Source organism: Pinus tabuliformis, chromosome 1_2 (genome assembly GCF_031772625.1).
Source record: "Pinus tabuliformis cultivar Carrire ecotype Pingquan chromosome 1_2, CPIR1, whole genome shotgun sequence".
In the NCBI taxonomy this organism is placed as follows: Eukaryota; Viridiplantae; Streptophyta; class Pinopsida; order Pinales; family Pinaceae; genus Pinus; species Pinus tabuliformis.
Genome location: NC_142298.1, coordinates 612,351,526 through 612,372,601, shown reverse-complemented (window position 1 = coordinate 612,372,601; position 21,076 = coordinate 612,351,526). Strand labels below are relative to the sequence as shown.

Genomic DNA, 21,076 nt, shown 5'->3' with positions numbered 1-21,076 from the left:
ATGGCAAGGGAACAAATAGAGATGTCAAATCTGGAAGAACAACCAAACTTGCTTAAACCGCATGATCATGTGGAAAGCATCTCAATATGGAAACTTTTTAAGTATGCCGATTCATTTGATCTGTGGCTAATGGCATTCGGCACTGTAGGAGCCATTACAGATGGAATGACCATGCCTTTGATGTGCCTACTTGTATTAAGCAATTTGATAGACACGGTAGGAAATTTTGGTTCGACATCCACAGGAGATTTCCGTCGTATTATCAACATGGTAATAATCATTTCCTTTACAGCAAAACTTTGCATGATATTCATATTACATATTGATGAACGTGTCGGTGATGATTACTTGCACAGTATACTTTACGTCTGCTCTATATATCAATCACTGCGTTTTTTGTTGCGTTTCTCGGTGGGTATAACATCTTCCTATTTCTTTCACACCTTCTATAGTTAAATGGTTTTTGATGATCTTATCTATGACTAATGCTTTTCTTTGCTTTCTTTGATCAGAGGCTTTCTGTTGGGCGAGGACCAGCGAAAGGCAGGCATCTCGGATGCGTATAAATTATTTGAAAGCCATATTGAGGCAGGGCGAGGGATTCTTCGACACCCAAAGAACTACCACAACAGAAGTGGTTACCAGTGTTACTAATGATACTCTCGTTATACAGGACGTTTTAGCAGAAAAGGTGCGATCCTATTAATCTTTTCTGTCATTTAATTTATCAATGTTCAGACCCTTCATTAAGTTCATCTAATTTATCAACGTTTGAACTCTTTACTAAGTTTTCTAATTTTAATACTACTCTTGGGAGAATGTCCATCCTCAGCTACCCAACTTCGTCATGAATACTTCTTTATTCTTCAGTAGTTATTTTGTGGCATTCTACATGACATGGAGACTGGCATTAGCATCATTTCCTTTCATGATCGTGCTGATCATTCCTGGCATAATGTATGGACAGATTTTGGTGGGGACTTCTCGCAAGTTCACCCAAGCATATAATATAGCCGGTAATATTGCAGCGCAAGCTCTTTCATCCATTATGACAGTCTTTGCCTTCGTTGGAGAGGAGAGGACAATGGCTAAGTTCTCCGATGCGCTCAATGGGACTGTAAAGCTTGGGCTTAAACAAGGTCTTGTCAAAGGCTTGGCAGTAGGAAGCGGAGGAGTGACCTTCGGTATCTGGGCGTTCAACTCTTGGTATGGTAGCAGATTGGTTATGTATCATGGCGCTAGAGGAGGAAGGATTTTCGCGGCTTCAATTTGCATACTTATAGGTGGCTTGTAAGTGTTCTCTTTCTATTCATCTCTCTTTCTCGTGTACTTCTATAATTGATCTTACAACGCGAAATTTACAACATTTTTGAATTTCAAGCAAAATATCTGAAAGCACTGTTGTGTTTACAGAGCTCTCAGGACTGCCCTTCCCAATATCAGATACTTTTCAGAAGCACGTGTTGCTTGTAAAGAGATGGTTGACAGAGACCCGATCATTGATGGGGAAGATGCAAAAGGACAGATATTGAAAGACGTCAGCGGTGAAGTTGAATTTAGAAACGTTGAGTTTGCATATCCATCTCGACCATAATCCAAGATATTTCGCAATTTTTGTCTAACCATTCCCGCAAACAAGACTGTTGCGCTGGTGGGGAGAAGCGGGTCCGGCAAGTCTACGGCTGTGGCGTTGATAGAGAGGTTCTACGATCCCCTGGCTGGAGAGATTTTGCTGGATGGAGTGAACACTAAAACACTACAATTAAAATGGTTGTGTTCTCAAACTGGACTAGTAAGTCAAGAACCTGCACTCTTCACTACATCGATCAAGGAGAACATCTTGTTCGGAAAAGAGGGAGCCAACATGGATCAGGTTATCGCTGCCGCCAAATCTTCAAACGCTCATGATTTCATCAGTCAACTACCAGATGGTTATGACACACAGGTAATATTTAGCTTTTTACTCTCATTCTTCATTTCTAAAGTGCAGTCAATTTGAGTTTACTTCTTTTGGGCAATACAGGTGGGTGAACGCGGAGTCCAGATGTCGGGAGGGCAAAAGCTGTTGGAAGGAACTAATTCCAACTACCCACATTATTACAGAGGCTAGAATTCAACAGAAGCTTTAAATGTAGATTCTAGAATCCATTGACAAATGGGCAAGCTTCCTGAAGAAGTGTTGGGAATTTCTGATAATTCCAGAACAGACAAACAAAGAATAATGCTCTGTTTTTAACACTCTGTTTTAACACAGGAAATTAAAAATCGTTTGTTGAATGCAGTGTTTCAGCAACGCAGTTTCGTCAACAGAGTTTTAGCAACGGAGTTTCAGCAACGTATTGTTTGCTGAAGACAGAGTTTCAGCAACACTCTGTTTTGATGCCGAGAAACTATTTTCTGAATACGGTGTTTCAGCAATGCACGAAAAAAAAACTTGTATTAATTAACAAGACTGCTGTTACAAAATTCTTCCTCTCACGGAGGGATTACAGTAGGAACGCTTCAGATGCAGTTCCAAAGATTTCACGCTGTCTCTGCTTGCAAATTGATATTGTTGTGTCTGCACTGCTGTGCATTACAAAATACTCTGTTTCTGCTGAAAAATTAACACACTGTCTCTGCACTGCTGTGTGTAAAAAAACTCTGTTTTTCTGCTGAAAATCAACACTGCTGTGTATAAAAAAAACTTCTTGCATACACTGCTGCATGCTGCATATTACATTACATAGTCAACAAAAAAAAACTTACATTCGCCCTTCTACGCTGCTACGTATTCCTTGCATTCAACCTGCTGGAAAAAATTCCTCTTACATTCGCTGCTGCTAGTTTTTCCATTCCAATACATTCACGCTCTGCTGCATTTCGCCCTATTTTTCATTCACGCTCAGTTGCGCTTCACTTACATTTCTCAACGGACAACAACAAACATTATATTCACGCTGCTGCGTGCTCCCTTTCGTTTTCTTCAACAAATAGAAACATTACATTTCAATCTCTGCACTGCTGTGCATAAAAGTTTCATTCATATGAGCTCACGCTGCTGCGAATTCCTTTTTTTTTTAACAACACAACAGAAAACTACATACATATTACTTTGAAAAAAAATTTACTCCCGTGAATTAAAACTTCACCTACATTTACTGACCCCAGTACATTTCACTTAATTTCTTTAATTACTTCAGCATGGCGGTAAATTGATTCAGTCAGCCTTGCATACGGTTTTGTCAGTCATACGGAGGTCAAACAAAAATTCCATTTCACTTCACGGAATGTGGTGCAGACCTGTACAGCAACTTTGGTTTCAATCGGATGGTTGTCAGCCTTGATATCAATCGGACAATTGTGAAACCATATCGCGCGGACCTTCTTGCCAATCTCTATGCTCCAGGGAAAACTGCTCTGACAAAACCACTCAGCCACGTGTCAATCGATGATTGTAATCGCTGCCATTTGAGAAATACCACCGTCTCTTGAAAAGTGGTGCGGGGAAGTCTGGCTGGTTTTCTGGAAACAGTACGCAGCAGGGGAAATTAACATTTCAACACTCCCCTTTAATTTCAACTGCTGGGTTATCAGTCATACCCAGACATTTCCTCAAAAATTCAAAGAATGACTGTTAATATAGTTCAGCAAGGATTTCATAAGAACCTGTTCACTAATAGCTTTAGCGATAATGATCAAGAATTATAGGCTCCCCCTAACTATATGCATCGTCTCCTTTTGGCAGAGTCTTCTCAAAAAAAGCTTAGATTGGCTGGAGAGCTCAAGGGACTTTCGGACTGTATTTCCTTCCTTCTCCATACTTGTGTAACTTTCTTCTTTTGCATGGTTCTAGCTTGTGTAAGAGCCCATGTTAAGTTACAATCACGTGCCATATGACCAATGTTATGACACTTGAAGCATTCTACATTGTTCATGAATAAGATTTCATGATTTCTTCCTGTAAAATTGTTTCTTGGAGGTTGTCGGAGACTATAACATCTATCTCTATGAGATGCTTTACAGTCTTTTGCCATATGACCAAAGTTTGAACAAGAATAACAATAACCAAAAAATGAACTTTGGTACCTGGGAGATGGAGGTTTCCTTGATGTACTTCTGAAGCCTTTCTGCCTTGAGATCCTTTGATGATAACCATTGCCTCTTGCCTCTTTGACATCATCTACATTTCTTTTTGGAGCTGGTTTTCTACTTGGAGCAAGATTTCTTCTTGGAATAGTATTTATTCTAATGTAGCCTTGATTTTTCTCCTTGCCTTTGCTGGAACTAGGAGCATCACAATTTCTTTCTGGCTTCTTCACATCTCTTTTGCTTAAAGCATTTTCATTCTTGTTTGAGGGTTCGCCTGCATACCTGAGTCTCGATTTATCAGATGGACATCTGTGATAGCTGAGCATGTCATCCAAGGCTTGAGATCTCTTCAAGAATTTGTTCATCCCTTCAACCTTTTTTCTGAGGAGGACAATCTCTTCTTCCAATCTTTCACACTCATTATTCTTCTTTGCAAGTTGTTCCTTAGTTTCTTCCGTGCTACGAGTAGCTTCAGCTGCTACTATTTTAAGGGAGATGATATCTAACTTCATTTTAAAGATTTCTTCATTCTTTGCTTGACTGCTCTCCATTCTCTTGTCAGCTACTTGTGCCTGTTTCCTGGCTTCTTGTAATTGAGACTTAAGGGAGGAGACCTCTACCTTGTACTGACCAATCTCTTCTTCAAGTTTGTTCACGCTCTTGTGCCTTTGTTCAAGTTGACTTGACAAGGTATTTTCCTGCTTCTTTGTTTTATTCAATTGATTTGTCATGGATATGACTTCTTCATGATGCTTCCTTTTGCTTTGATGAAAAGCCTTCTTAAGCTTGGCAAGCTCTTCATCCCTTTCTTGTACTTGAAGCTTGATGAGGTCAACTTTCTTCCTTGCTTGATCTTGGTTACCAACTGGAGCTATCTTCTTAAGTGCCTCATTTTCCTTTTTCAAATTGTTAATCTCTTCCATGGCAGTCATAAGTTGAGCGAGGAGTTCTTCTACAAAGTCCTTTTCATTCTTTTCATCTTCTAGGTCTGCTTCAGCCTTGATGTCATCATTCTCATTTTCAGCTTCTATGATGGGTTCAGGATCTCCTTCTTGATTGATGGTCATGGTCAGTGCTCCTTTTGAGTGAAGGTCATGAAGTTTGTCCCATATATCCTTTGCTGATGAATGTTTTCCTAGATTCTTCTTTACAGAATCAGGTAGCCCATTCAAGATTGTCTTTGCTGCTTTTGCATTGTACTCCTTGGATTCTCTATCCATCCTACTATCATCAATCACTGATTCCCAAATTTCAATCCCTTGAGATTGTAAGAAAGTCCTCATTCTTGCTTCCCATATATTAAAGTTCCCATTGAACCTTGGAGCCTCATCAAATTGATTGTATTCTATTTTAGTAGTAGCGGGAGACACATCCTTAGGAGGATTGGAGACTTTCTTCCTTGACCTCGCCATTTGTGTTCTAAATGTCGACCTTCAAGCTGTTAAGCTTTGAATGAAGGAACCGGGCTCCAACCATTCTTGCACTCTTAACTGTGCTTCAAAATACTTGACTGTGTATTTAAAATAGCTCACTGTCCTCAACAGTAACAAAAAAAACTAACTTGAGAAATACCTTGGATTTTTTCTTGACTGAGTCTTCACTCTGCTGGAGAAGCTGCTGTAGCAAAAAATCCTTCATTCAGCTTCTTTGACACCTTCAAAGAGCCTGGACAAGCTCTGATACCATGTTGGGAATTTCTGATAATTCCAGAATAGAAAAACATAGAATAATGCTCTATTTTTAACACTCTGTTTTAACACAGAAAATTAAAAATCATTTGCTGAATGCAGTGTTTCAGCAACGCAATTTCGTCAACAGAGTTTCAGCAACGGAGTTTCAACAACGTATTGTTTGCTAAAAACAGAGTTTCAACAACACTCTGTTTTGACGTCGAGAAACTATTTTCTGAATACGGTGTTTCAGCAATGCACGAAAAAAAAAACTTGTATTAATTAACAAGACTGCTGTTACAAAATTCTTCCTCTCACGGAGGGATTACAGTAGGAACGCTTCAGATGCAGTTCCAAAGATTTCATGCTGTCTCTACTTGCAAATTGATATTGTTGTGTCTGCACTGCTGTGCATTACAAAATACTCTGTTTCTGCTGAAAAATTAACACACTGTCTCTGCATTGCTGTGTGTAAAAAAACTCAGTTTTTCTGCTGAAAACCAACACTATTGTGTATAAAAAAAACTTCTTGCATACACTGCTGCGTGCTGCATATTATATTACATAGTCAACAAAAAAACTTACATTCACCGTTCTACGCTGTTGCGTATTCCTTGCATTCAACCTGCTGGAAAAAATTCCTCATACATTCACTGCTGCGAGTTTTTCCATTCCAATGCATTCACGCTCTGCTGCATTTTGCCCTCTTTTTCATTCACGCTCAGTTGCGCTTCACTTACATTTCTCAACGGACAACAACAAACATTATATTCACGCTGCTGCGTGCTCCCTTTCGTTTTCTTCAACAAACAGAAACATTACATTTCAATCTCTGCATTGTTGTGCATAAAAGTTTCATTCATATGAGCTCGCGCTGCTGCGCATTCCTTTTTTTTTTAACAACACAACAGAAAAATACATACATATTACTTTGAAAAAAATTTACTCCCGTGAATAAAAACTTCACCTACATTTACTGACCCCAGTACATTTCACTTAATTTCTTTAATTACTTCAGCATGGCGGTAAATTGACTCAGTCAGCCTTGCATACGGTTTTGTCAGTCATACGGAGGTCAAACAAAAATTCCATTTCACTTCACGCAATGTGGTGCAGACCTGTACAACAACTTTGGTTTCAATCGGACGGTTGTCAGCCTTGATATCAATCGGATGTTTGTGAAACCATATCACGCGGACCTTCTTGCCAATCTCTATGCTCCGGGGAAAACTGTTCTAACAAAACCACTCAGCCACGTGTCAATCGATGATTGTAATCGCTGCCATTTGAGAAATACCACTGTCTCTTGAAAAGCGGTGTGGGGAAGTCCGCTGGTTTTCTGGAAATAGTATGTAGCAGGGGAACATTTCAACAGCGACTGCCCCATCGAACTTTAGAACCTTCTCTGTCATGTATAAATACCAATTTAATCAGCGAATGAAGGTAGAAGTTCTAGGTTCCAAGTTGTTAAGTTCTGTGTTTTTGAGTTTGAGTCTCTGCTCTCTGATATGGTATCGGAGCCAAGTTAGCTGTGAGAAGATAGAGCTCAGGTGAGCTACTTGGAGGAGGCCGAGTGGTGAATCACTGCGTGAGGCCAATTGTAGTGTTGAGTGTTTAAGTGAAGTCCTGGAGATATTGTTGTGCAGAGAGTGTGAGCGCACGCTGGGTGATAGTTCATTGGTGTAAGTTCGAGTGTTGCCTGGTTGAGAGTTGAGAGCTTAAGGCTCTTCTGTGAGAGAGAGTTGTGTGAACTCTTGAGACAACCGTGTTAAGCTTTAAGGGAAGTCTGGGTGTAGTGCAGTTAGTTGTTTTCCTTCTGCAGTTGCCGTGAACTTGCGTGGAGAAGTCATTTAAGAGCGTGGAGATTCTTTGTAAGAGATTGCTGCGTAGGAGGACTATGTGTGAGTTTCGCTGTAAAGTTGCAATACGTTGTTGTGTGGAAGGGTGATCTGGATGAAGGACCGTGTTGGAACCGTTGTGAGAGTTTTGCTACAATTGGAGCTGCTGAGAACGTGCAGTCTGTGTAAAGTCTGAGTATGTTGAGAACGTGCAGTCTGCATAAAGCCTGAGGAAATCGACTGCACTTGGGATAATTTCCTGCCCGTTGGTTGTCGAGTGCGCCTGAGGAAGTCGAGCGGTTCAGGCCGAGGAGTGGAGACACCTGTGAAGGTCTCAGGAAATGATATGTGTGTGAAGAGTGGTGGATTGTGTGCCACCTGCGAGCATTGGGTGCATTCTACAACTTCCTGAAGTGTCTGGTATATTGGTAAGGCTGTTTTTGTGCGTTTTGTTTACTGGCTGTTGGGAAATCTTTTTGTTTTGTGCTTGCAGCCGAGTGTTTTGGAAATTTATGGTGCGAGCAATGACCAGATAGGCGCTGCGCACCAGGAGAAGAGTTGTGTGCTCCGGAGAAGGACTGTCTTATGCTTTGATGTTTGCATTATAGGTTGTGTGGATCTGAATTATGATTTTCTGCTTGATTGTCTGATCTAATTGCTAATGGGGGCACCTTATCTGCAACCATGAGATTGTTGGAGCGTGTTGGTGCTGAAGTTGTAGAATGTGCATGTGTTATTGAATTGCCAGAGTTGGAGGGCCGAGACTGAAGATTAGTGAGGTTGTTTATGCCTGTTGTGAATGTGTTAAGATTCTTGGCCGTGCACAGATTCTTGGTGGTGCGCGGTGCCGTGGAGTGGTGTGTGAGGGCGCATAAGAGCGTTGAGTCACCTATGGTAGAGTGATGGGTCAACAGAGGAGACAGTCTCAGAGAGAATTAAAACAGGTGAATAGAAATATTGAAAAGGCAATAGTTGCAGAAGAATATGAAATGCTTCAACCAACAATATATCTAAATCAGATAGAAGAATTTGAAGACGCTGATGCAATACTGAAATGATTAATGCTAGTTCTGCCAATTTTCTCAAGTACAAATTTTAAACTTTGTGCAATAAAAATGGAGGGATTGTTTGGTTCAATAAATTTATGGCAATTTATTCAAGGAATTTCCATAAATGCCATTGATAAAAGTAAAGGTGCAGTAGCATTGTTTCTCATCATATCAGCTTTAGATGAAAATATTTTGTCTAATATTTTGTATGAATTTGGTGAAATATGTGATGCAAAAATATTTTGGGATATTCTTGAAATGAAATACAATATGGAGGGTAGTGAGAAAGCTGAAGTTGATGAAGGAGTTGTTGCTAAAGGTGATTGTGTTGAAAGCATCATAGCTGGGATTAAGGCTGAAAGTATGTCTTTAGCTGACAATAAAGTAGTATGTGATATTAAGGAAACACCCTGTGATGCAGAGATTTATGAAGTCAAATTTGATGACAATTATGTATCCCATGATGAGTGGTTAAATATGATGCATGAAAAGCATCTTATTGATGAGTTGTTGTTTGGTGAGAAGAGTTTCTAATCTCCATACACAAATCAAATGCAGGACAACGTGTTTGAAGCAATAGAATTGACAAAAGAGGTTGAATACATGAATCAATCAACTATGTCAGCGAAGAAAAATGAAGGAAGCAAAGCTCTTTCCAAAGAGCATGATGACAAAAATCAATATGGTTCTGTTTATGAATCTAACATTGTTTTTTAGTGTGTAGATATTGACAATCAGGAAGAAGCAACAAAACTTGAAGAAATTGCAAGCATTAAGGACAAGTATAAGTCCCAAGAACTTGAATTAGATTACCTTGTTCGGGGTCTTGCATTGCATCCCAATCCGGAAAAGGTTGCTGATGTTAAGTACATAAGCAAGGAGCAGAGGAATTCTTTTAGGAAAGCCAGAAAGGTGAAGATGAAACTGCATCAACAAATGAACAAACATGGACCCTTTAATAAGAAGGCAAAAATGAAATGTTTTGTTGTAAGCCTAGCTGAGACTTAGACCAGCAGGCATATCAATTAAGAGTATGTTTGTTATATAGTTGGAATTAAGGGGGAGTGTTGGAAGGAACTAATTCCAACTACCCACATTATTACAGAGGCTAGAATTCAACAGAAGCTTTAAATGCAGATTCTAGAATCCATTGACAAATGGGAAAGCTTCCTGAAGAAGCCACCGCCCCATCGAACTCCAGAACCTTCTCTGTCATGTATAAATACCAGTTTAATCAGCGAATGAAGGTAGAAGTTCTAAGTTCCAAGTTGTTAAGTTCTGTGTTTCTGAGTTTGAGTCTCTGCTCTCTGATAAAAGCAACGTATAGCTATTGCAAGAGTTATGCTCAAGGGTCCTCGTCTACTTCTTCTAGACGAGGCCACAAGTGCTCTAGATGCAGAGTCTGAGAAAATCGTTCAGGATGCTCTAGAGAAAGCTTCAGTTGGACGCACAACTATTGTAGTAGCTCATTGCCTCTCCACCATCCGCAACGCAGACATGATTGCGGTCGTTCAAAGTGGTCAGGTGATGGAGACAGGTATGCATGAAGATCTGATCTATAAACCCAATGGAGCATACGCTGCTTTGGTGAAACTACAACAGGCTGCGGCAGATAAGCCAGATGATAGATTCGAAGGCACTACTATGCTAGACCAGTCTTTGGTAACAAGGAGTTCTAGCATATATACTTAATCGAGTTCGAATTCCTCTGTATCGACCGATCGAGAACTGGTACAGGAAGACAAGCTTCCTTCCACCGCTTCATTCCGTCCACTGTTTCTATTAAATGCCCCAGAATGGAGGCATGCTCTATTGGGCTGTTCAGGAGCCTTAGGTTCCGGAGCAGTTCAACCTGTTTTTCCCTTATTACTTGGGTCAACTGTATCTGTATTTTTCCTTCAGGGCCATGACCAGATCAAATCTAGTATCGAATATTACTCCATCATGATTGTGGCTGTGGGAGTAATATCGTTTTCAGCAAACATTTTACAGCATTACAATTTTGCAGCTATGGGGGAATATCTTACTAAAAGGGTTCGAGAGCGGATGCTGTCCAAAATCCTTACATTTGAGATTGGGTGGTTCGATAATGAGGAGAATTCTAGTGGAGCTGTTTGCTCCAGACTAGCAACACATGCTAATGTGGCAAGTATCTGAACATAAAGTTTTAATATTTCCAATAAAATTGCGAATTGTGTTACAGTATTCTAATTATTCGAATATGCAATTTGTGATACAGGTGAGATCTCTGGTCGGAGATCGTATATCGTTACTTGTAGAAACTTCGGCAGCTGTTGCAATAGCCTTCTCGATGGCTTTGATAATAGCATGGCGTCTTGCAGTTGTAGTAATCGTAGTGCAACCCATTATTGTATTATGTTTCTACACTAAAAGGGTTCTCCTCAAGGCCATGTCTCAAAAGGCTATAAAAGCTCAAGATCAAGGTAGTCAACTCGCAGCAGAGGCTGTGGCTAACCATCACACTATTAGTGCCTTCTCCTTACAGGAGAAGATCCTCTCTCTCTTTGAAAGGAGTCAAGAAGAACCTCGCAGAGAGATTATCAAACAATCTTTGTTTGCGGGATTCGCTCTTGGAACATCGCAATGCATCACCCTATGCAATACGGCTTTGAACTTTTGGTATGGAGGACAACTTGTATCGAAAGGAAAAATCACATCCAAAGCTTTTTTCCAAATTTTCTTCATTTTGATATCAACAGGAAAAGGTAGAGCAGAAGTAGGAACTATGAGCAGCGACATTGCTAAAGGATCCGATGCAGTCAAATCTGTGTTTTGGATACTGGACAGAGAAAGCCGCATAAATGTTGGAATGGTAATTTCAACTTGCAGATTTTTCCTCTACGATGCGATCGCAGATCGCATATCACACTTCCCTTCTTATCAACCTTCACCGTGTCCTTTGATTGTCTGCGATTGCGATCTTGCGATGCGATCTTATCGCATATCACAAATCGCATGATTTAAAGGTTATAAGAGCGGTGGAACATCCTTTCTCTTCTTGTGATGCGATGGTGTGATAAGCCATGCATTAAATTCCAGCAAGATATTTTGAGGCATGTAATTAATGATATTTACTAGGGTTGGTAAATGTACGTGAAATTTTAAATTTTATTATTTTTTATTTTCACGGAAGTGGGGAAAAGCAACACATATTGTAAAGATATTTTGTGTTGTTCATTATATATAAAAAAAAATGCAAGAGTAGAGGGACGTGTGGAGAGTATTAGCAAGAAGAGTTCTTTCTTCTCTGCAACGCACAGCAGTGCTGAAGATATAATTTTCTGAGATAGTGGAATCAGATTCTGGAACTGAAGTTCCTGTTGTAAATCCCTCTGAGTTGAGGAAGACAAATTCTGTAACAGTTTTTATTATTATTTTATATGATTAAGATCCTGTAGAAAACCAGAGCGTTGTTCTCTGTGCAAATTTCTTTTGTGTTTGAAATCAACAGAAATTTCCATCATGGTATCAGAGCTAGTCTAGGCACTCAGTGATTCAAAAACACAGAGTTTGTTTTTTCACTGTAGGAGCTGTAAGAAGCTTATTAAGTAGAGAAAGTTTTTTTTTGCTTTTTTATTATACAGTCAGTATCTCTTCTTTATTTATACAGGTTAAGATGGCAGATGCTGGAACTGGTTTGACAAATTCCCAACTGCCACAGTTTAATGGGAAAAATTACAGTTATTGGTCCATAACAATGAAAGCATTGTTTGCTTCTCAAGGAATATGGGAGCTGGTTGAAACTGGCTATGCTGAACCGGCAGATGCAACAGTGTTGGCTACTTTAACAGCAGCAGAAAGAGACCAGTTGAAGAGTTACAGAAAGAAGGATGCCAAAGCCCTCTTTTTTCTCTTCCAATCAGTACATGAAAGTGTTTTTCCACGTATTGCAGCAGTAACAAAGTCTAAGGAGGCCTGGGATATTCTCAAAACTGCCTATCAAGGCATGGAGAAGGTGAAGACTGCAAAGTTGCAGATGTTGAGAAAAGACTTTGAAAATCTCAGCATGAAGGAATCTGATACAATAGATTCATTCTTCACTCAGGTTATTGGCTTGATAACCCAGATAAGATCCCATGGTGAGATTCTTGAAGAAAGAAGGATTGTAGAGAAAATCTTGAGATGTTTACCCTCAAGGTTTGAATCTATTGTGGTAGCAATAGAAGAAACAAAAGATCTCTCACAGTTCACGGTAGATGAACTGAGTGCTTCTCTTTTGTCTCATGAACACAGACTGAGCAGAGGAACAAATTCCTCTTTTGAGCAAGCATTCAAGACTCAGATGTCTTTTGGCCAAGGAAGAGGTCGAGGCAGAGCAAATAATAGAGGTCGTGGAAGAAGCCAAAACAGAGGCAAAAATTATCCTGCAAGCACAAGCGGAAGGAGCTGCAATCAGAACCAAGATGAAGGTTCAAGCAAACAGCAAGCTCATGGACAAAGGTATGACAAATCCCAAGTCCAATGTCATTATTGTAAGAAATATGGGCACTATGCAAATGAATGTAGGAAAAAGCAAAGTGACATGAATAATAGGCAAAATTCTAATTTTGCAAATGAAGAAGATAAGAACCCAAAGAACATGCTGTTAACATGTAACATAGCACAAGACAAACAAGAAGATTTTTGGTTCTTAGACTCAGGTTGTAGTAATCACATGACTGGAAATATTGCAATGTTTGCCAATCTAGATGAAAATGTGAAATCTGAGGTAACAACAGGGACTGATGATAAAATAACTGCAAGGGTAAGGGCAGAGTCAGTATCCGAGAAAAAAATGGAGAACAGATGATTGTGCCAGATGTATACTATGTACCTGGTCTGAAATGTAATCTTTTGAGCATTGGACAACTCATTAACAAAGGTTACAATGTGTTCTTCAAAGATGATTTGTGTACAATCAGAGACATACCTCCAAGTAAGAAGATCATTGCACAGGTGCAGATGACCAGCAATAGAATGTTTCCTCTCAAACTCAGGGCAGATTTGAAGGAAGGCAGAACTATTGCGGCTGTAACACAAGAAGTCCTTCAAGAACAACTGAAAGATGTGAATTGGTTGTGGCATTTGAGATTTGGACATCTCAATTTCGGAGGCCTGAATCTGTTGCACAGAAAGGGAATGGTAAAGGGATTGCCATTGATTGAGAAACCAGGTAGCCTTTGTGAAGGCTGCATCTTGGGCAAGCAACACAAAGAAAGCTTTCCAGCAGGAAAGAGTATAAGGGCAAAAGCACCATTGGAAATTGTTCACTCCGATGTGTGTGGACCGATGCAAACACCATCATTTGCCGGAAATAAATATGTTTTAACTTTCATTGATGATTACACCAGAAAGACATGGGTGTATATGCTGAAACAGAAGAGTGAAGTGTTTGAGAAATTCCGCCACTTCAAAACTCTTGTTGAGAAGCAGTGTGGGCATTATATCAAAGTGCTCAGAACAGATAGAGGAGGAGAGTACATCTCCCAAGACTTTTTGCGTTTTTGCAGAGAGAATGGCATACAAAAGCAGTTCACCGTGAGGTATACACCTCAGCAAAACGGAGTTGCTGAAAGGAAGAATAGGAACATTCTTGACATGGTCAGAAGTATGTTAAAGGCAAAACACTTGTCGCATGAGTATTGGGCAGAAGCTGTCACTTGCACAGTTTACATCTTGAATAGATGCCCAACTAAAGCTGTCATGAACAGAATACCAGAAGAAGCATGGAGTGGTCAAAAGCAAACTGTCACTCACATGAGAGTATTCGGTTGTGTGGCATATGCACATGTACCGGATCAGCTAAGAAAGAAGCTTGACAGTAAGGGGGAGAAGTGTGTCTTTATTGGCTATTGTGATGAGTCAAAAGCATACAAACTCTATAATCCATCCACCAAGAAATTGATAGTAAGCAGAGATGTGCAGTTCATTGAAGATGAAGCTTGGGATGGAAGCTTAGAGAAGATAGTGAATGTGAAGACAATTGTGTCTCATGAAGAAGAAGAGGAAGGGACAGCAACAAATAATCCTTCCTTGATGGCTCCTCCTCCACCACAACAAGTACAACAAACCACACCACAAGATGGAATTCGAACAGCCTTGAGAAGTCAAGGAAGTGCTTCTCCAAGAACATCACAGGGATCAGAAATACCCTCAAGTTCGGATGGAACTCCTAGCACACCGAGAAGACCAAGATTCAGAGATCTGAATGAGATTTATGAACAAGGAGAGGTAAGTAACAATACCGGTCTCAATTCATTATTCACTTTGTATTGTCATGTTGATGACCCAGTTCATTTTGAAGATGCTGTAAATGAAGATAAATGGATTGAAGCAATGAATGAAGAAATTGGTGCAATTGAAAAGAAACACATATTTCATTAAATTTGGAATTTTTTTATTACAATGACATCAATAGAATTGAGGTTTTTGGTTATTTTGAAATTCTAGATTCATCATTTAATTCCAAATTTAATGAAATATGTGATAAGAGTAAAACATGGGAGTTAGTGGACCTCTGTGAAGGCAAAGATGCTATTGGAGTTAAGTGGGTCTATAAGACCAAAAGCAATGCTGAAGGCAAGATTGACAGGCACAAAGCAAGACTTGTTGTGAAAGGCTACAAGCAACAACAAGGCAAAGACTATGATGAAACCTTTGCGCCAGTAGCAAGGATGGAAACAGTCAGAACAGTGTTGTCTATTGTGGCACAACACAAGTGGAAGATTTATCAGATGGATGTTAAATCTGCATTCCTGAATGGGGTGTTAAAAGAAGAGGTTTATGTTGAAAAACCTCCAGGCTATGAAGTTGAAGGCCAAGAGCATAAAGTCTGCAAACTGAAGAAGGCTCTTTATGGGCTGAAGCAAGCTCCAAGAGCATGGTACAGCAGAATAAATGCTTATCTGATTGACAATGGGTTTGATAAGTGTGATGGTGAACCCACACTCTACATAAAGGATAATGACGGTAAGATTCTTATTGTTGTTTTATATGTAGATGATTTAATTTTTACTAGCAATGATGCTTCTCTCATTGCTGATTTTAAAGCAGTCATGAAGAGTGAATTTGAAATGACTCACTTGGGCTTCTTAAGATATTTTCTTGGAATTGAAGTAGACCAAAGTGAAAATGGTGTTTTCATTTCTCAAGATAAATATGTAGAAGCAGTGTTAAAGAGATTTAACATGCAGAACAGCAAAGCAGCTGTGACTCCAACTGTAGTGGGGCTGAAATTAACCAAAGAAGACAACAGTAAATATTTTGATCCAAAATTGTACAAGAGCATAGTTGGCAGCCTTATGTACTTGACTGCAACTAGGCCAGACATTATGCACGCTGTGAGTTTAATCTCCAGATTTATGGAAAGACCGAAAGAGACTCATTGGCAGGCAGCCAAGAGGATTCTAAGGTATGTGAATGGAACGAAGGGGTTTGGTATTTTATACTCCTCTTCTGAAAGTTTCATGTTGACAGGATACACTGACAGTGATTGGGCTGGAAGTGTTGATGATAGGAAAAGCACATCGGGATATGTGTTTCATATGGGATCGGGAGCCATCTCATGGGCTTCCAAGAAGCAACCAGTTGTGGCTTTGTCAATAGCAGAGGCAGAGTATGTGGCAGCAACAGCAGCAGCATGCCAAGCAGTGTGGCTGAGAAGAGTTCTCAGAGATTTGTGTCATGAACAGGAAAATGGCACAACCATTTACTGCGACAATAGCTCGGCAATAGCATTGTCTAAAAATTCTGTTTTTCATAAAAGGACAAAGCACATAGACACCAAATTTCACTTCATACGTGAATTGGTTAACAATGGTGAGATTGTTTTGCAGCACTGCAGAACAGAGGATCAGCTAGCTGATATCTTGACAAAACCATTGGCAAAGAAAAGCTTTGATCATTTCAGGAAATGCCTGGGTATGCAGAAAAAACCCAGCAGTTAAAATTAAAGGGGAGTGTTGGAATGGTAATTTCAACTTGCAGATTTTTCCTCTGCGATGCGATCGCAGATCGCATATCGCACTTCCCTTCTTGTCAACCTTCACCGTGTCCTTTGATTGTCTGCGATTGCGATCTTGCGATGCGATCTGATCGCATATCGCAAATCGCATGATTTAAAGGTTATAAGAGCGGTGGAACATCCTTTCTCTTCTTGCGATGCGATGGTGTGATAAGCCATGCATTAAATTCCAGCAAGATATTTTGAGGCGTGTAATTAATGATATTTACTAGGGTTGGTAAATGTAGGTGAAATTTTAAATTTTATTATTTTTTATTTTCACGGAAGTGGGGAAAAGCAACACATATTGTAAAGATATTTTTTGTTGTTCATTATATATAAAAAAAGAAAAATGCAAGAGTAGAGGGACGTGTGGAGAGTATTAGCAAGAAGAGTTCTTTCTTCTCCGCAACGCACAGTAGTGTTGAAGATATAATTTTCTGAGATAGTGGAATCAGATTCTGGAACTGAAGTTCCTGTTGTAAATCCCTCTGAGTTGACGAAGACAAATTCTGTAACAGTTTTTATTATTATTTTATATTATTAAGATCCTGTAGAAAACCAGAGCGTTGTTCTTTGTCCAAATTTCTTTTGTGTTTGAAATCAACAGAAATTTCCATCAATAAACCAAGACGATGAGAGAGGCGAGAAAGCGGATATGATAGAAGGAAACGTGGAGCTGAGAAACGTGGACTTCGGTTATCCATCTCGTCCAGGTGTTATGATCTTCACGAACTTCTGGTTGAGGATAAAAGCAGGCAAAAGCATGGCTCTGGTAGGACAAAGCGGATCCCGAAAATCGACTATCATTGGATTAGTTGAAAGGTTTTACGATCCCCTAAAAGGATCGGTCAATATCGATGGCAGTGACATTAGGAGGTTCAATTTGAAGAGTTCGAGGAATCACATAGCTCTGGTAGGTCAAGAGCCCACACTGTTTGGAGGAAGCATTCGAGACAACATTCTCTACGGAAACTGCAAATGCTCATGACTTCATCAGGTAAATGCTGCAAATTTTCAATTGAAACGGAATCTTTATGCAATAATACATATATTCAATCAGCTGTGATTAAGCAGATTGTTTCTGGAATAAATTAGGACGGACTGAACATGGCAGTGATTTAACTTGGATTTGTGTAGCTCTTTGGAGAAGGGATACGAAAAAAATTGTGGAGACAGAGGAGTGCAATTATCGGGAGGGAAAAAGCAACGCATTGCTATAGCGAGGGCGATCATAAAGAATCCGAGCATATTACTGTTGGACGAGGCCACCAGTGCGCTGGACAGCCAATCGGAGAAGATGGTTCAAGAGGCCCTGGACAGAATAATGGTGGGAAGAACGAGTATTGTGATAGCTCATAGACTGACAACCATTCAAAATGCAGATTCGATTGTTGTGATTGAAGATGGGAAAGTGATTGAGCAGGGAAGTCATTCGTATCTCATGAGCAAAGGAAAAGGCAATCCATGTTACTCTCTCGCCAGTATCCAGCTAGGCTACCACTAGATTCTCACCTCCCTCACTCAAATGGTCAAAAGTATTCTGCCGTGATCCATGTCCTAAATCTTTCTAAACGCCTTCAGCCAAATTTGGAATTTGTAGTGTCATCTGTATGACGTTTGGCTGTTTAACGTTAATGTCATAATTATATGTTTTAAAGAATCATCCAAATTATAATAAAATCAGTTGGCTTCTTGCACGGAATGTCGACATGACTCGGAATTGCAAGTGAAAACGATGGAATATATTTGCTCAATACTTTCTCTTAATTTTAAAATAAATTATACTTTATCACACCTTAACGTCTTTGTCAACTTAGTCTTTTTCTTTTTAATGTCCTTGTCACCTTGAATCTATTTCATCAAAATCGGCGTCCTTATCTCCTTCGAGCACACGTAATTGCTGTCGTTGGATCATCTTTACTCTTGAGTATGGCAGTATCCTTTCACTTAAACCTAAAACAGGTTCCATTAATCCTTGAAATCAACGTAGACAATTAACTCATTCAGTATCTGATGTAGTATTTTTATAATACTGTGAAATCGGAGGAGAAAATCAGAGCTCATAGAAGAAAGTGAATTTAAAAAATAAAATGTAAATAGCGTATGCATGGGCCACCTAGCGAATTAGGCAATGTTTTTGAAAAAAAATGTTTTTATCCATTCATTTAGTAGATCTTGAATTAAGATGGACGTTAAGATAAATTTATACTAGTTTAATTATTAATTAATTATAATTATATTTACAATTATTAATTTTATGTTTTTATTTTATTTTATTTTTAATTTAATTAATTTTGTTTTATTTTGATTGAGTCAAAATGTTAACTAAAATATTACAATATCTCTACCATACTAGATTGAGAGCATTTCTTGGCACAATGACATCAAAACCAAAGATATTATAAGTTCAAAAAAATATGTAGGATAAGGGTTCATAGGAACTTGCTTTTGATTATCAATGAAAAACATGATAAAATATCCTTAATATTTAAAATGATAAGTAAGTCTACAAAATCTTGAATCCTAAAAAGGAAAGACGAGTAGAGTTGCAAAATCTATCGTACTAAAAATGAAAAACAAGAAGGATAGGACAAAGGCTCAACAATTTGACACAAAACCTAGTATAGAGGCCTTAAAAACAAGGCCATTTTTTTACTTGAAAATTGATATAAATTTGAAATTGCAATAGAGACCAAATTAGCATCTCCCATCCTTTTTTAGAGAATTTATTACACAAAAATATATAATGATAACATAGAATGATCAAATTTATACAATATATTTTTACTTTTTAGCTAATTTTGTATTAAAATATCAAATATTTACATTATATATGTTAGTTTTAATGTCTCCTATATGCCACCTTGTAAAGAAGACCAAAGACAATAAAATATATACTCAATGGCTAACAAAATTAGCTTCAATTAAATATCCAAAACTTGAGAATTCCAAAAGATAGTTTTTCCCCACCATGGGAAACCAACAACATAAACCAAAATGGGAAACCTTTAGAGACTGAGGAGTTCGAGACAATAGAAAAAGACAGTAAACATAAACTCTAAACATAACAAATTAATAGCCTAGATGGGCTAGCATGAAGATCAAGAACTGAAATGATAAAATATAGGGCGCATGAACATTAGTAGGATAATGAAGTATTGAGGCTAATGGGTTGTTCCTAAGCATAGCATAAGATCTCTGAGCTCATCTAGTTTGTGCATTAAGTTGACCTGAGTTTGTCTCCAATTAACTAGAATCTTCCTTGGCAGCTTAACATGGCATTACAATTCTATTGTATCAAGATAGTGATTTTAGCGACCCCAAGAGTTGCGTGTATGCGAAACCCAAGGGGCTATGTCAGCCATGACTTCTGAATTTAGAGTGATTAATCGTTCTTCTCAAACTTCCTCTTCCATGAGATGGATTTCCTCATGAATGTGTGGAGGTAGATGTGCATGGTAGTTAAGGGTTAAAGATTTAGCTCTCAGTTTTTCTAGAGAGCCCCCTAAAGCACCACTACCACCACTTCCATATTGGCAACAAGCTTGCTGACGAGTCATGGCTACTAAAGGAAACAAGGTGTCATAGAGACTAGGACAAAAATGAGAGGGAATCTGCAAGAGGCCACTGTGAAAGAGAGAGGCCTTGATAACTTCCTAGGAAAGTTGTATCGATGACGAGCTCGGTGTCAAGCCTTCAACATAAAATAAAAGCTGCAAAGATAGGAGGGAAAGTCAGTGAAGCAGATGGAAGGAAACACGCCAAGTAATCAAACAAAACTCATAGTGCATGGCCGTCAAGGGCAACACTAGGTAAAGGTGTCGAAGGATTAACCAAAGCTCTAACTAGTGGCATGGGATGAAGAACAGGGTGGAATGAATTCAATTCATGTATATGAATAGACAAAATGTGCCAAGGTACCTCTACCATTCTCCTTAGAAAGCAAGATCCCATAAATTCACCACAAAGTGGTGGCATGTGTAAAAATAAATAAATAAAAAACCCGTCAAATCCACAAAGATATAAAACTGGTCTTGACACCCCATCAAAATAAACTTATACAATACAATAAATTAAAATGAAGTAACCAGAAAAGTGTTAAAATGGAATGTTCTGTATTAAATAAAATGAAACCCACTGGTCAGCTCTACGAAAGAGAGTCTGAACCAGGAGAGTCTGGCTCTACAGAACGCTCTACATTGTCCATGTACATCACACATTATATAGTAATCACATATTTAGGGAATTTAGAACCATAACTTAAGAAATAGAAACTAATTCCTATCCTGAGGTCTCGTGAACCAACTCACTATTCTAAGATATTCTCCATTATCTCTAACACTCCCCCTTAATGGAGAAGGGGTTTACAAATATGCCTAACATCTCCCTAAACATTTCAAACTTAATCCTGCCAAGAGGCTTAGTGAAAATGTCTGTAACATT

The 21,076-nt window shown here is 39.0% G+C and overlaps 1 pseudogene; it reads left to right on the top strand.

Annotated features, from left to right (window-relative positions):
• LOC149207123 (ABC transporter B family member 15-like) lies at positions 1 to 18,137 on the top strand (annotated as a pseudogene).
• The last annotated feature ends 2,939 nt before the right edge of the window (positions 18,138 to 21,076 follow it).